Source organism: Loxodonta africana, chromosome 12 (genome assembly GCF_030014295.1).
Source record: "Loxodonta africana isolate mLoxAfr1 chromosome 12, mLoxAfr1.hap2, whole genome shotgun sequence".
Lineage (NCBI taxonomy): Eukaryota > Metazoa > Chordata > Mammalia > Proboscidea > Elephantidae > Loxodonta > Loxodonta africana.
In genome coordinates this window covers 96,429,261-96,436,782 of record NC_087353.1, presented here as the reverse complement: position 1 = coordinate 96,436,782, position 7,522 = coordinate 96,429,261, and the positions used below count along the sequence as shown (strand labels likewise).

The window sequence follows — 7,522 nt, the reverse complement described above, 5'->3', positions numbered from 1 at the left end:
GCATTGTACCATATTTTGAAAAGTTTTCATGGCAAATAATAAAAAGGCTAAGAAGAAGGAGGCTAGAGTAAAATGTATGTGCAGTCATTGCCAGGTGTCTTCATGTTTTTTTACCCATCTTACAAATTTTCAAGAAATAAAATTTAATTTTTTTTTTTTTAATGATTTGATCATTGACTCATATAAAACAAACAAACAAACAAAAAAAAAACTGTCATCGAGTCGATTCCGACTCATAGTGACCCTATAGGACAGAGTAGAACTGCCCCATAGAGTTTCCAGGGAGCACCTGGCAGATTTCAACTGCTGACCTCTTGATTGGCAGCCGTAGCACTTAACCACTATGCCACCAGGGTTTCCCTTGACTCGTGGGTAAGATTTACTACATCCAGCGTCGGCTGGGACATATGGAATCCCAGATCATGGGTGTCAAAATCTGTAAATCATAACAAAGATTCCGAATTGGTCCTTTAATCAGCATTAAATTTCACTAATTTCCGTTAGTAAAAACACATGGTATCGACAAAAAATTAAAAGTAGAAAATGATTGGATCACCAAACGGTTAAATCCAGCAATACCAGAAAGGTAGTGGCGATACATTCCGTTTGGATGTCCATCTAAGAATTCCTTTCTTTGTAAGTTCCAGCTGACATTTGTGGCTCCAGGAAGCTGCTGCTAACTTGTGATTTTATCACGAGTGTTGCAATTCCAACCCACCGATAATTAACAAAATTTGAACAAGGCTTCATCTGAGTGTTACCTGGTGATTGAATGAGTGGAGCTCAGAGCTGAGCCAGTTACTTGTATCTCTCTTGGTTTCAGGAAGCCCAGCACCAGGCAGGACTTTGGATTCATATCACTCTAAAACAAGTTGCTTTCTAGTCGATTCTGACTCATAGTGACCCTATAGGACAGAAGAGAACTGCTTCGTACGGTTTCCGAGGCTGTAATCTTTGGAAGCAGACTGCCACGTATTTCAGAGCAGCTGGTTGGTTCTAACCATTGACCTTTTGGTTAAGTAGCTGAGTGCTTAACCACTGCACTACCAGAGACTGCTCATATCTCCTCTAGGACTGCAAAAATGACAGAAATTCTGTATCAGATTTTACAAGACATGACCAGAGCGAAAAGCAAGTAGGATGCCTCAGTAATTATAGGGAGATGTTAGCCTAAGGGTGTTTACCTCTCTGGAAACTTCTGCCTGTAAGGAAAAGACTAGGTAACAAACCTTCATGGGAAGTCCTATCTGCTGTGCGTGGAGGGGTGTTGTAAACCTCAAGTGAGACTACATAGACTCTTTTTGGCCCTGGGTACATGAGTTAGCACTGCCAGCTTTACAAAATGCCCTAAAATATTGAAGCTGAATTCTCTTGCTGAACCTGAACCTACACTTACACCTTAGAACCAGCCTTCTGCTGAGCCCGTTATGATGTCTCCTTGCCTCTCCCTACCCTGTGCGCAGCGCTAAGTGGCACCTTCCCATCTCCAGGGCCAATCTATTTTAGGCCCAGCTATATAAACCTCCCAACCTGTGGCCAGAGGTGCAGGTGGAGGAACTGCTGCGATTGCCTTCACCTTACAGGTGTCTCAGGGCAGGTGGCAGTGCCTGGCTTGCTGCTTTTCTAGCTTGTGGAGCGTCATCAGACCTTGGCCAAAGTCAAAGCAGGCAGTGCGTCCCGAAGACCTTCTTTCAGACTTTGGGAAAGAAGAATGGTCTGTCTACTCAGGAATGCATAAAAGGAAACCAGGCAGTTTCCTGGGGGAGGGAGATTAGTGAACATTGATCTGCTCTTCCCTTAGTAGGAAATCAGACCACTGAGGGGATAGCTGTGAGGGTTCCAGAGGCAAGCCAGTCTCTGCTAAGGCCAGGACCTCCCAGGGAAGCAGTCCTCTGGACAAGGTTTCTCAGAGTGTCACCAGTGAGCCATCTGCAGCAGTGTTCCGAGAGGCCTTCTGTATGCCGGTTCTGGGGCCACCTGACCACAGCGTTGGAATCGGTGGCATCTTTTATAAGCAGTCATGATTCTTATGTACTTGCGTGATTGCATGCTGGGGTCACGGGTTTGGTCTGACACTTGACTAGTCCAGAGACTATATTTTGTCAGAGCACCTAGGACTAAGCTCGGGCTGGGCTGGCCCTAACAACCCGCAAGAGGGAGATAGACACCACAAGAGAGAAACGGGCACACTCCTTCAGTCACAGAACAGCCAGGTTGGCACTCTGGTTGGCCCTCATCACTTCCGAGAGGTAGGCTGAGCTGTCATCCTAAGGCCGGGGTTGGAATCTAGTCACCTTATGGCCGGTTGTCACAGCTCTAGGATTGGAGCTGGGACAAGCACTGTGATACGTGAGCTGGCCAGGCCTGGCTCCCTCTTGCTTTCTGGCCACCTCACATAACCAGGTCACACTTTTGTGTAGGGTGGGGAGGAGGCAGCAGCCACACCTCCCATGTGACTTTGAGGTCTTGCTCCCTGAGCACTTCTGTACTTGTTCATCACCCCCCAGTAAGTATGTGGAGTTACTGGTTTTAACTCTGGAGGAGGAGGTGACTTCTCTCCAAATTCAGGGCTGTGGTGCGCCTTTAGTCAGCCCTCATCAGCTAACATAGGAACTGTAGATGGAGGACATAAGCATGTTGTAGGAGACATGTCTTCTTTCCTGAGATCTGGAACCTCTCTTTGAGGGTGTGGTGGCATGGTGACAGTGGAGGGAGAAGCCAAGTGTGCTGCCAGGCTGAGACTGCCAGTGCAGCTCCAAGAAGCCGCGGGGTTGCCATGCAGAACAGAGGCGCCAAGGTCTGCTTGGGCTGGATTTTGCCCAAGTTACAGCCGTGTTTATTTTTAACAGTTTGAAATATTCTGTTACTAGATCTACCACTTCCTAATACATTGCTGTTTCACTGGGCCTCCTGAAGGCCTACCTGCGCAATCCTCGGGCATTTTTCCTCACTGGAAACAGCACTGCCGGCGTAACCAGAGATGTGGCCGTTTTCAGTTCTCACAGGAATCCCTGGGAGTTCCTACTTCAAGAGCAGTTCTCACACTTTCACAGAAACCTTTTCAGTTATGAATGAATAAATCCAAAGGCGATGGCTCCAAAGCTTTTTTGACTGTGACCTATAGTAAGAAATACATTTTTCCCTAAAGCCAATGCATGAAGAACCCTGGCGATGCAACCGTTAAGCACTCAGCTGCTAACCAAAAGGTTGACAGTTCAAACTCACCCATCGGGCTCTGAGGGAGAAGGACATGGCAGTCGACTTCCATAGAGATAACAGCCTAGGGAACTCTATGACATGGGGTCGCTATGAGTTGGCATCAACCAAATAGCTCCCGATGAGACCAAAACAAAAACATACATATGTGTCTGTGTATAATCAAAACAATAGTTTTACAAAAGAAATACTACATAGAATACATTCTAGTATTTTCTGTTCCATTAAAAAAAAAAACCCCACTGGACATAATCTACAAAATTGATTTCACAACCCACCAATGAATTGAGGTTCATGGTTTAAAAATTATGGCTGTAAGTGACTTTGGTGCCTCACTTTTATTGAGCATCTGCTGGGAGTGGTAGAATCAGGTGAGGTCTGGTCACAAGGACACTGCCCTCCTGCGCTCTTAGGCAGTGAGAAGCACCTGAACACCCCATGGAGGCAGGAGGGACCCAGGGCCCTGTGGGGCGTGGGTTGGAAGACAAATGTGCCGGCAGAGGGGTTACTTCCTTCAGAGCCTTTATGGAGAGATTCCTCTTTAACGTCTGTTATCTGTTTACGTGGAGCCTGTGTCAAAGCCCTTATCTTGACCTCCCAGGCCCTCTAGGACCCCACCCCTACTTCTTTTGGCTCTTACTCAACTTCCCTAACCCTAACCCTCCCCACCACCACCTGCCGCCTCAGGGCCTTTGCCTGGATTTCTTCCCTCCCCTCATCACAAGGCTTACTGCCTCACCTTTCTTGAGTCTTTGCTTAAATATGCCTTCTCAGGCCTTCTCTGACCACCCAGTTTGTAATTGTGAGCCATTTCCCTCTCTCCACCCAAGCACTTCCTTAATTTTTCTTCTTAGCACTTGTAATCATGTGTCTTACTATGTATTTTACATATTTAATGTTTCTTCTTTCCCCCATTTCCCCCTCTATTTAACTTTCCTGCAAATAGGAGTTTTTGTTTGCTCACTGCCTTATTGCCCAATGTCCAGATGGTTAGGAGTACACAGCAGGAACTCAGGTGTTTGTACAGATTCCTGTATGCATGTCCACCTCTCAGCATGGCCCTGGCTGTCTCTGACATAGTCACAGTGATCCTGCTAAAGGGGCTTTCAGAAGAAGCCATCATCAGTGTTTCACTACTCTGGAGGAATTGATATTATTTGTAGTTATTCTGATACAGGTAAAAGTGAACTTTTATTCCAGAAAGAATTGCCATCCCACTTGATCTTGGAAGCCCTGGTTCTCAGTGTAATAACGAACAGGTGCTGTGGCAGGATGTGACTGGCTTTTCCCATCAGTATTCCTCAATATTCAGCTCTCTCCCTGGGACAGGCCAGGGAAGGTCAGCAACTGTCTTGGTGCCTCTGTCGCTCTCTGCCCCTAGGGGGCAGCATTAGCACAGAAACCAGATTTGATGCCACCCATTCCAATTTGTCACCTAATCCTGGTTGATCTGAGGGGAAAGAAGTGCTGGTTTCTTTCTCATCTGCTGGAGGAAGAGATTTCTCTTTCCAGGGTCTGCTTCTGTGCTGAGAAACAGCAGGGGACGTGTCTAGTGCACACAGTTTTTTAAATCCCTGTTCAGTGTGGGGCCCTGGTGACGCAGTGGTTAAGCATTTGTCTGCTAACCAAAAGGTTGCCAGTTGAAATCCACCAGCCTCTCGTTGGAAACCTTATGGGGCAGTGCTACTCTGCCCTATAGGGTCGCTATGAGTTGGAATAGATTCGACAGCAGTGGGTTTTTTATTATTATTTAGTGTATGTATGTATGACCAACAAAAAATAAGAGTATCAAATCGTCCCCAAAGAAGTGCTTTTCCTTAGTGCTAAGGTGTGTGGAGGAGTCCCTGGGTACTGCAAACAGGTATGCCTGGACTGCTAGCATGGAGTTTGGTGGTTCAGCCCACCCAGAGGTGCCTCAAAAGATAGGCCTGGCAGTCTCCTTCTGAAAGGTCACGGCCTCGAAAACCCTGTGGAGCAGTTCTGTGCACACATGGGGCATCCGTGAGTCAGAATCGACTCAGCAGCGGCTAACAACGAGGGGGTAGCCGGGTTTCCTGAACGCTGGCCTGGCCAGGCCCAGATCTAAATTCTGCGTATAGAAATACAAAGTTCTCCTGCCTCAGAGAAATTATTTACTTTGAGGGAAAGACAGGGACATCTGGAAGGAGAGCTTGGAGAGATGAGATGTAATGGGCTTATTCCAAGACGTCATTAAAAGAATTAATGTGAAGATTGTGTTTGTCCTTCAAGAAATTGGGATCCAGGCAGGGAGGACTGTCTTTGTTCCATGGAGTGGGGCCAGAAGAGACTGGAGAGAAGGTGGAGGACGCTGGGCTCTGTCCTGGGGTAGTAGCTTGGGGGGGGGGGGGCGAGTGGCGAGAAGGACAAAGCTGGGGCACGCAGGTCGTCACTGCCGACTCCTCTGAAAGTGGGGTTCTTGGGGCACCCTTTTGCAGGGGCTGCAGTTTGTGAAGCTCCTCCTGTAAATGAAAAGAGATACCGATTTCACAGATAACTGCAGCTCTAGGAGAAAATTAACAGAGAAGCTGTATAGTGAAATACGTGCAGCACACTCTCAGTGCCGTCTGCAGCAATCTGGTCATTAGCTACTTGGTAGCAACTGCTCTTTGCCATTTAATGTAGTAGATGGAGTGGAGTTACGGACCCAAGAAAGGGACAGATGAAAAAGACATAGCCTGCGTCTGTGAGACTTAAACGCTCATGAATTAATCTGTATTTCATAAAATCATCATTGTTTTTTGCATAATTATAAAGACCTGAGAGGGAGGACATCACGTTCTTTTGGGTAGGGGATTGGTATACTAAGATGTTTCTCTTCCTCCCGTAAAATGCAAAAGCCCCAGGAGTGGGCTGGGGCCTTGGGGGGAGAAGAATGTGCTTTGTCCTGCCAGCTTCTGCCTCTGTAGTTTTTCCTCCATTTAGCCCCTGGTCTGGTCAGATAATTGAGACCCCAGTGTGGCTGAGTAGAAGCCCCTTGAGGTTCAAGATTCTGCCTGCTGGTTCCACAGTGCACCCACGAACCAGCCAAACAGGCTCTCAGGAAATGTCTTTGGATGCTCTGTCCCATCCGGAATGATCACCAGGGCATTCTTTGCCAAAAGAAGAGCTTGGCTTCCGGATTAGTGTGGTGCAATCAGATCATTGCAAGACTCTAGGAAGGGTGCTGTCCCAGAAGTGTGAGCCAGCTGCTTCTGGAGTCCAGGGCACGGGAAGGGCCTCACAGAGCCACTGGTATTGGAAATGAGCCTTGAACTGAGGAGGAAGTGTTTGCCGGAAGAGAAAGGACTGTCCAGACAGAGAGTGGACCCAGCAACAGGAGGCCGACTAGCCCGCCCCGGGCGCCGGGCTCAGGACACCATGAGGCCAGTGCCAGCAGCTTCTCCTATGTAATAGCAACCGCTCCCTGTCCACACTGCCTGTCACCTCACCTTGCCCTGCTTTCCTTCCAGTGCCCTTCACCCCCTCACAGAATGTACATTCACCTATCTGTGGTCTGTACACTCCCGCCCAGATGAAGTGTCCCCACTGAAAGGACAGGAACTTAATTTTGTTCTTCAATCCCCCTACTGAGGGCAGAGCTTGGTCGGATGGTTGGCTCTTAGGACGTAACCTTTTGAAGCGGGGGAGGGAGGTCAAGCAAGAATGCTGATTCCTCTCAGTGCAGGCATTTAAGTGGCTCCATTTCCAGAATCTCTCTGAACAAAACTTTGACCCACAGCAGTTTGGGGGATGATGGTGCTCTCAAGCAGCATAATTAGCAAATCATAATAGCTTATACTCCTGGCCGCTTCCGAGGAACTGAGTGGCAGATATTTATGATTAAGGGCCAGGGAGTGGATTAATTAAGTTGAAGGAGTGGATAAGTCATTGATGGCTTGGTTCTGGTGTGGAAAGCTCCACTGAGCCTGTCTTTGTTTATTTGGGTAATGGAAATCTAAAAATATACTTCCCTTTGTTACTCCAGCCAACACAACTGGCTGAAGGTGGCAGGAACAGCGCCTTCCTCGAGGATCTGCAATCTGACAAGACTCTGATTAGCAGGTTCCTCTCAGCTCCCCTAGGAACGGAGTCCTCAGGTTGTATCCTGCTCCAGCCTGCCTCTCAACGGGCGTTCCCAGCTCTCCAGGAAGCACGTGGACTCAGCATCCAGCACAGCTGCAGCTGGGGGCCGGGGCCCTGACGCCTGGACGCCTGGCTGTGCCAGCCCTGCTGAGCCGTTCATCTGGGTTTCCTCAGACAAGGTGGCCATTGTAACCTAAGGGCTCGTCTCATCGCCTCACGCCCT

The 7,522-nt window shown here is 48.2% G+C and overlaps 1 protein-coding gene across 4 annotated transcripts in view; it reads left to right on the top strand.

Annotated features, from left to right (window-relative positions):
* The window catches only part of RNF216 (ring finger protein 216), a 169,118-nt gene that overhangs the window by 112,623 nt on the left and 48,973 nt on the right, over positions 1–7,522 (top strand). The gene's annotated exons all lie outside the window — the stretch shown is intronic.